This window comes from Halichoerus grypus, chromosome 8, assembly GCF_964656455.1.
Source record: "Halichoerus grypus chromosome 8, mHalGry1.hap1.1, whole genome shotgun sequence".
NCBI lineage: Eukaryota > Metazoa > Chordata > Mammalia > Carnivora > Phocidae > Halichoerus > Halichoerus grypus.
The window spans coordinates 22,343,007-22,351,385 of record NC_135719.1 but is presented as its reverse complement, the minus strand read 5'-3'; the positions used below and the strand labels follow the sequence as shown (position 1 = coordinate 22,351,385).

General features: G+C 42.2%; 1 long non-coding RNA gene across 1 annotated transcript in view; it reads left to right on the top strand.

Moving 5' to 3' along the window:
• Positions 1-8,379, top strand: part of LOC144382738 (uncharacterized) — a 34,163-nt gene continuing 25,784 nt past the window's right edge. Inside the window, exons 1-2 of the long non-coding RNA XR_013450120.1 lie at positions 1-76; positions 476-642. This is a non-coding gene — a long non-coding RNA (uncharacterized LOC144382738). The remainder of the gene's footprint in view (positions 77-475; positions 643-8,379) is intronic.

Below are 8,379 nucleotides of genomic sequence, written 5' to 3'. Positions count from 1 at the left end.
ATGTGGGACTCGATCCCAGGACCCTGGGATCATGACCTGAGCCGAAGGCAGCCGCTCAACCAACTGAGCCACCCAGGTGCCCTGTTCTTAATAACTTCTTATCTTGTTACCTGTTTTCTCTTCCCCGGCCTCACATTTATTCCACCAATGGTCCTCCCTTTCAACAACTTTATTCTTCTGTGGTCCTAAAACTCTCTCCATCCCTCTATCTTCCTTGGTCATCACTGTATGCTTCCCGTGCATGAAAAAGATTTACCTCCCATTCCCCTTCTTACTTTTTGCTTCTCTATGGCCATTTCTCAGACCAGTGACCTCTCCCTGCCCTTCCTTGTCCCCCTCCTCACTAGACTGCTTGAAATATGTATCTTCGTGTTGGGTTCCCTCTTTGTGGCCATTGTCTCTTGCCTTCTAAAACCATGTCTTATATTCTGGGAGCTCATGCCTTTCTTCTCTGCTCTGACTTGTCTTATCCTAGGTGCCATTTGTCCTGCACGGTGTCCCAGGTCAGTGGGCCCTGGTGTGCCCGACGCCCAGCATCTCCATCAGATACAGCTTTGATGGTGTACCATCTTCATGGTGAGGCCTCGTCCACAGCCATGGACTTTCAGGCGGGTTTGCTGCTTGGCTGCTGACCTTTCTCTGGTAGGAGTATCCTATATCCCATCATCACTAGAGCCTTTTTCTCTGCATCTCAGTCTCTGGTCTCCAAATATTACTAACTGTAGACATTCACTTTTTTTTTTAAAGATTTATTTATTTATCTTAGAGAGTGAGAGAGAGAGAGAGAGAGAGCATGAGCAAGGAGGGGTGGAGGGAGAGGGAAAGAGAATCTGAGCGAATGGAGCCCAACTCGGGATTCGATCCCAGGGCCCTGTGATCATAACCTGAGCCGAAACCGAGAGTCGGACAGTCAACTGACTGTGCCACCCTGGTGCCCCTAGACATTCACTTTTTAATCCCCATGTAGGTTGGGGTCTTTTTCTCCTCTTAGTATAAAAGTGACATATATCCACTGTAGAGAATTTAGAAGACACAAAAGAAGCGAAAACAAGAAAACAACTGTTGTGGGTATAAACATTGTTAAGACCTTGGTGTGGGTTACTTTTTTCCCTCCATATTTACAATTTTTATTTAGAAAAAAAACAGAATTACTACTCAGATGGGCAATGCTTTCCTCCAAGTTATTTGCTATTTTATAGAATCAATTGTTACAAAACTAGAGCCTCTGGCCCCAGCTAATTGGACCAGTCTGGGCCATCAGGCCCTAGCTGGGGTAGTACCTGCTCTTTCCTTAGTGTTAAATCAGCTGATATTGGGATCTGGAGCCATAATATCACATCAAAGTGGAATTAGAATTTTCACTTTGAAGCCTAAAACTTTATTGGAGACGGTGGTTTGCGAGAGACAAGTAGAGAAGACACAGGAGTCTAGAGGCTTCCTTGGATCCTGGCTCTAATTTCTGTGGTGAATTTTGTGTTCTAACCTTTTATTCATATCTCAAATCCTCCCTTAGTGGTGGAGCTGTGTCTGTGGGGTTCTGACATCTCCCCCTAACAATATCTGAGAAGGTGACACTTTTGTGCAACCTGCTTTTTTCATTTAATAATGATTCCTATGTTTTTTCTGTGTTGTTATATATTCTTTGAGATTAGGATTTTGGTGCCTGCACAGCGACAACTGTGGAGGCTTGAATATTTATGGGGAAAGAGGAACATCCTGCTTAAACTCTGGCATTAACACTGAGTCCAAATGCGTGCCTTGACACGTAGTTTGCTATGTGACTTGGGCAAATTATTTAAACAATCTGTCTCACAGTCCCCATCTGTAAAATGGATATAACAATGCGGTCCAGTGATGTAAGGAATCGAAAGTTCCTGGGACACAGTCTGCCACAGAAGTAAGGGTTCGATAAATTTTGCCTATGATTATTAATTATCACAATCCTAAATCCTCTGTAATTGCTCATGAAACAGCCCCCATACTTTTTCAGCATTAGAACCAAAGCTGTGACAAACATCCCCAAATATTTACATGTGATTTTCTTCAGTTAAATGCCTAGGAGTTGCATCATCGCGTCACAGATTATGGACATTTGAAGAGTTCAAAGCTGTCACTGTTTTCATTGAATCTTCTAAGATGTCCACAACCCAGCCTTTCCCAATTTTTTATTCAGCTTGGGAAAGATGAAGAAAACCCACACCCAGCATGCTCCTTGCCTCAAGGAGCATTGTCTGTTGGACAAGCAGATGTACAAACAATTATAGGTCATAGTTAAATTTGCCAGAATGGAAGAGTGTATCTGTAAGGAAATCCCTGAGCCACGGTCTACGCAGTTAGCCTGATGGTCTCCAGAGGGTTTTGATGGGTCCCAGGTTACAGCATTTCAAAACATTTTCAGTTGCCAGCAATGAACGACTGGAGATTTCAGGTAAAAATGTAGATTTCTGTCTCACCTTGAAAAAAAAAAAAATGGAAGTATTGGCAATACTGAGGCCTCATGTTACCATGGCAACAATGAGGCGTGGCTGACCCTTCAGCTAGGGCACCAGTTCTCTTTTTTTGGCACAGTCCCTACCACTCCCTAGTGTACTACCTTTTGCTGCTATCTGTATGAGCCATGAGCTTCTGACCATAGGCCTAGTTAAGGGGGTATTTATTTTTTCACAGGCTCTCAGAGAAGACACAGAGAGGTCTGCTAGAGCAGAGGACTACAGGGTAAGCAAAAATATGCTTAAATATGCTTAAAATATGGAGGGAGGACCATCCATGGCGGGCAGAATAGCATGTGCAAAGGTCCGGGGGCTGGAACATGGAGGCCTGCTTGGGTGATGACAAGCAGACAGGACGGGAGAAGAGTTGGGCATTTGAAGGAAGGGACTGAGAGAAAGAGTTGGAGAGGCGTGTAAGCATCAGCTTTTGTGCAGCCTGGCACGCCAAAATAAGGAATTCAGAGTTTTTTTTTTTTTTTTTTTTGCTGTGAAAACTGGATCTGATACTTGAGAGAAGAGCTAAAAGAGTTTCTATTATCCGTGCTCTGACATCACGGTGGTGCCTTGCAGAGTATGTTGTGCGCAGAACCTCATTCAATCCTGACGCCAACCCCAGAAGACGTGTGCTTTCGTTACCCTCACCTTACAGATGAGAAAATGCAGATAGAAGGAGGTTGGTTAAGTGACTTCCCCGAGGTCACAACCAGTAAGTGGCAAAGCGGGAAGTAGACCCCGGGCTCAACTACAGAGCTCGCAACTTGATTGCCAGGCTTTAGAACTGCTACCCTAGCAGTGAAGGCAGGATTGCTCCGGGAGGAGGTCAGGAGAGGCCGGCAGACAGAGCGAGGCGGCTGGGTGTCCACTGCAGTGGCCAGTGGGAGAACAGGAGGGCCACACCAGGCTGCGTCCGTGCAGTGCAGAGGGGGTGCGTGTGGGTTACACGGAGGACGACCCTTCTTCGTGGAATGTGCCTGCCACTGGAGTTTCCTCTTGCTCGTTTGAATTCTCAGGGCACATCGTGTCTCTTGCCCAGGGTTTGCTTTTGCCATGCCCCCATAACAGCTGTGCACATCTTACGGCCTCTTGTCTAGTTCAAGTTTGTAAGGGGCAGGAGGAATCATGCTTTATTTGCCTTAATTTTATTTTTGCATTGCTGAGCACCGTGCTTTGGTAAACGAATGAATTCCCCAAATTATCTTTTTCAGATCATTTCTCCTTCTGTATGCATTTGCGAAGTCCGTGGCAGGTTAAACAGTTTTTCTTTTCAAATATGAAAATAATTTCTTTACACGATCTACTTTAAACTATTTGAAAATATGAGGGAGAGGAAGACAGGGAAGCTGTTTAAAAGCAGCAAAACCCTTTAAGAGTCAATGTCACATTTATTGTTATAAAATATTTCTCTCTCTCTGTTAGACATCTGGTTCCCATTACGTACAGTATTGGGTACTTGAGTTCACCAGGCATTTTGCATACCAAGCAGTGTGCATGTGAAATCCCCCTGACATCCGCCAGTTCATATTTGCACCATGCAAGTCCTACTTTACATTTGCAGACAACCCTTCCATCACCAACTTAATTCTTCCCAATATGCTTTCGAGGTTATTTTGTTCATCCTTAGCTTGAGGACCAAATTGCCTACATCTGAGAAATGAAGGATTTAATCATGGAGTCTTTGCTTTATGTCCCTATATGGTCCAACTATCTATAAGCTCACACCGAAGTCAATGAAACATCTAAATCTTTAATCTATATTTCCCAGTAACATTGACCCAGAAATGAGAAACACAATATGGAATGTTTGCTAATGAGTCATGAATTTCATTATAATTGCTTCCACATTCAGGATAGCGCCCTTAAACCATCTAATCTTGACATATCCTGCAACAATCCCATGTGTTGTAAATGGTTTTGTTTTATTCCTTAGGTTACTGTTAAGGGCTTATTTTATGCTTCATTTCATTTTCTTAAAGAAAGCCACACACATGTGTGTGCACACTCACTCTCTTGGATGTGCACGCATGCCCGTGTGCGCACCCACACGACTTGGAGGCTTATTGCCTCGATCTGTATTTTTTTTGAAATAAGATAATTATGAAAGCGAAAGGAGCCCTCATCCACATTTGGGAAGAGAGCTGCAATATGGTCTATCGTGGAGTTCCAAGTCAGGTCTCTGAGAATTAAGGCCAGAATCAAGCAGGGCCTCGGCCGGCAGCCGGCTGTCCCCTCCCTCTCCGCACAGAAGAGTCTATGAACGGACGGACCCGGCTAGCATTCAGTACAGTAATAATGGAAAATTAAATACGACTTTTAAAAACTGCTCACATTATAAAGTGATCTATTAGCATTATATGACTTTGGCACTTAAAGTGACTGATTCTAATTGTACGATTTGGCCCATGGCAAGCATTAAAGAGCTACAGAATCTTGTAGGTTTTTTTTTTTTTTTTTATCTCTTTTGGGATATTTTAAAGTGGATTTTTTTTTCCTTTGGAATAAAGCTTTGTTCCTGCCACAGAAAAGGTTATGTGGAAGAAATCTCTCAGTCCTGATAGAGCCAGAGGTAATTATAGTTCCTTTTTCTTTGATTCATGAATTGATAAGGCAAATATTAAGAACATTTTTTGCATTTTTTTTCTCCTCCTTTTTTATTAAGTGAAACTCTGTCTTTACAGCTTGGGGATGTTATCCTGAAAAAGTAAAGATGGATGGCCTTCCCTGATGAGCTTTTCTAGCAATCAGACAGGCATTCTTTCCCTGCACCTGGTGATCATAGTGTATCCTGCCGAGTCTTTTCTGCACGAGCCCGTGGGTTGCTAAGATGACGTCGCATGCCATACCTTGAGCTGAACTTAATTTAAGCAAGTTAGCATAAAACGAGGACGACTTCTGTGCAGGTCTGCTTCTTAGAGATACTTACCAAAGTGTTTGCAGTTTTCAGAAAAAGAGGGATGAATATGGGGGAATGTCATTCATCTTTGAATGAGACTTTATGTTTATGATATGTACAGGCTTTTTCTTAATTCTCATGGTATGGACTGCAGGAAGCTTACTAACTGAATAGTATTGGAAACGGCAGCTTTTTATGCTGACAGGGTCCTTTTTGAACTTACATGTTTAAGCCAAACTGAAGTTTTACCTTAATCTACGTGCCTATGAATTTCTTGTTGGCGATTTTCAGATTTCTCAATTGTCGAAAAATTGCCTACTGTGCTTCAGAGAGTTTTGATATAATGACCCACATTATTATCCATATAACCAACAGTGGGCTCTTGAACACATAATTTAAAAACTCCAGCAACACTGTTAAAGTGTAAACACCAGCCTTATTTATTTGAAACATCTCTTTTCGAAATTGGACTTTTTTTTTTTTTAAGATAATGCTAAAGTAGAAAGAAGTTTAAAGACACTCTGGCTTCTTATGAGTTTTCCACTAACAATTCCCTATAGCTTGTAATAGCTCTCTTTCTTCCACAACCTGGAATCTGCAGAAGAGAGCAGAAATACTTGTTATTGACCTGAATTAGGATAAAAGGAAAAGAGAAGATAAGATCATAGCTGTCGGCATTTTGTTTATGAAAACATCATTTTGAGGATGTGCTTGAATCAGGCAAAAGTAATGCACCTCCCTCCTCTTCCAGCATTTTTGAAATGCCAGCCTGATAAGACTTAGAGAACAATGCCCAGAATTAGGGCATTACCTTTCCTGTATGCTAGTGTTGTGCACGAGAGCGTCATTTAATCATGATGGTTTTTCTTTGTTATTTTAGAAATACATACGAAAATAAAAAAAAATTAGAAAATAAAAATATAAAGATGTATAAATATAAGAACAAAAAATAAAAATTTGTTTTTAAAAAAGTTATCATATTTTATTTGAAAAGTTTTAGGACTCAAAAGAAGTTGTAAATAATTCAGAGAGATCGCCTGTTCCCTTTTCCCAGTTCCCCCAAAGATAACATCTCATATAAACATAGTACCTTGTCAACATTAGGAAATTGATTCAATAGTGTTATCCTAGTTATAGATCTTATTTGGACTCCAGCAGTTTTTTTTTAAAAGATTTTATTTATTTATTTAAGACACACAGAGAGAGAAGACTGAGCACAACTATGAGCAGAGGAGAGGGGCAGAAGCAAACTCCCCTCTGAGCAGGGAGCCCGACGCGGGGCTCGATCATGACCTGAGCCAAAAGCAGCAGCTTAACCGACTGAGCCACCCAGGTGCCTCCAGGGAGAGAGAATCTTAAGCAGATCTCACACTGAGCTTGGAGCTGGACACAGGACTCGATCTCACAACCCTGAGATCATGACCTGAGCTGAAACCAAGAGTAGGACGCTTAACTGACTGAGCCACCCAGGCGCCCCTGGAATGCATAAAAAAACTGGATGCAGTTTTTAATATGCATTCACTTTTATGGTTTTATTTATATATAAATATATATATAATATAATATATATAATAATATATAATATAATATAAAAACTTTTATTTATATATAAATACATATATATATGTAAATATATATATACTTATTTTAAAGATTTTATTCATTTATTTGAGAGAGAGACAGAGAGCACACAAGCTGTGTGTTGGGGGGAAGGCAGAGGGAGAGGGAGAAGCAGACTCCTGGCTGAGGGGGGAGCCTGATGTGGGGCTCGATCCCAGGACCCTGGGATCATGACCTGAGCCAAAGGCAGACGCTTAACCGACTGAGCCACCCAGGCGCCCCAAGGGTGTATATTAATATGTGGAAATGCATTAACAACCATTGTTAAGGGAGCATCTCTCACCGATGAGTATTGACGGTATACAAGATTCTCAGATGATGTGGTTTTGTATATCCTGTGCCTGACTAAAGAAGAGGTAGATTTGATTGTATTAATGAAGACCCTTTATATTATTAGCTTTATCCACATATTAATTGACTAACAAAAATAATCCATCCTATATCAAGTGCCAACTGGAAATACAAAGATGGTGGCATTGACTATGCTCTCAGAGAACCCACAGAAGGAGGTAGAAAAAGAATCAACAATTACACCACAGAGGGTTGTATACCAGAGGACAAATGAAACAACCCCCCATTACTAAACATCTACAAGTGCGTTAGCGAAAAAGCGAATAAGATGCATGCCTCTCTTGTTCTGTGGATCTTACCGCTGAGTGGAGAAGACAAGACCATTAACAAGTGGTGACGACAGAGAGCCTACCACAGGGCAGGGGCTCAAAGGGGTAGGTCCTGACCCGGTCAAAGGGTGCAGGAAACGGACCCAGGGGCATGTCTTGTAGCCACAGTAGGCATTTCAAGATGTTGAGAGTGACAACTTACAGGATCTTTGGACCAGCTTGTTTCATTCAGAGCCTAGATTAGCATCTTCTTGCTCTGGTGTTTCCTTTGAGCAGATGGCTTGCTATGCAGTCATTGTTTCTTAGAACTGACTCAAGAGGTCTTTGATATCATACCTGTTATGCCAGATCTTCCCTACTCAGTGCTGGCAGGCCTGGTGCTGGGCTCACATAGCACATGGGTTGGAGAGAGATCTGTTTTCTAGCAGTAAAGGGGAAGTGGTTCCCTAGAACATGGTTGGTAGCCAGTGCTGGAGAAATAAAACCATTGTATGCCTTAAATATTGAGGTTCCTCATTCGGAATGTAACAACACTATCACCCTCTAGCCTCCTACAGATGTGATTACGAGCATTTCTTGCTTGGGACCCCGCAGTTACTTTCCACTGGACTTCAGATGGCATCCAGAATTCCTACTGTGGCCTGTGGTCTACAGGGTCCTGTATGGTCTGGCCCAACCTACATATGTCCTCAGCCTCATCACAATCCACTTTAGTTCCAGTTCCTAGGGGTCCAGTCTCTCTGGACTGTTGAATGGCCCT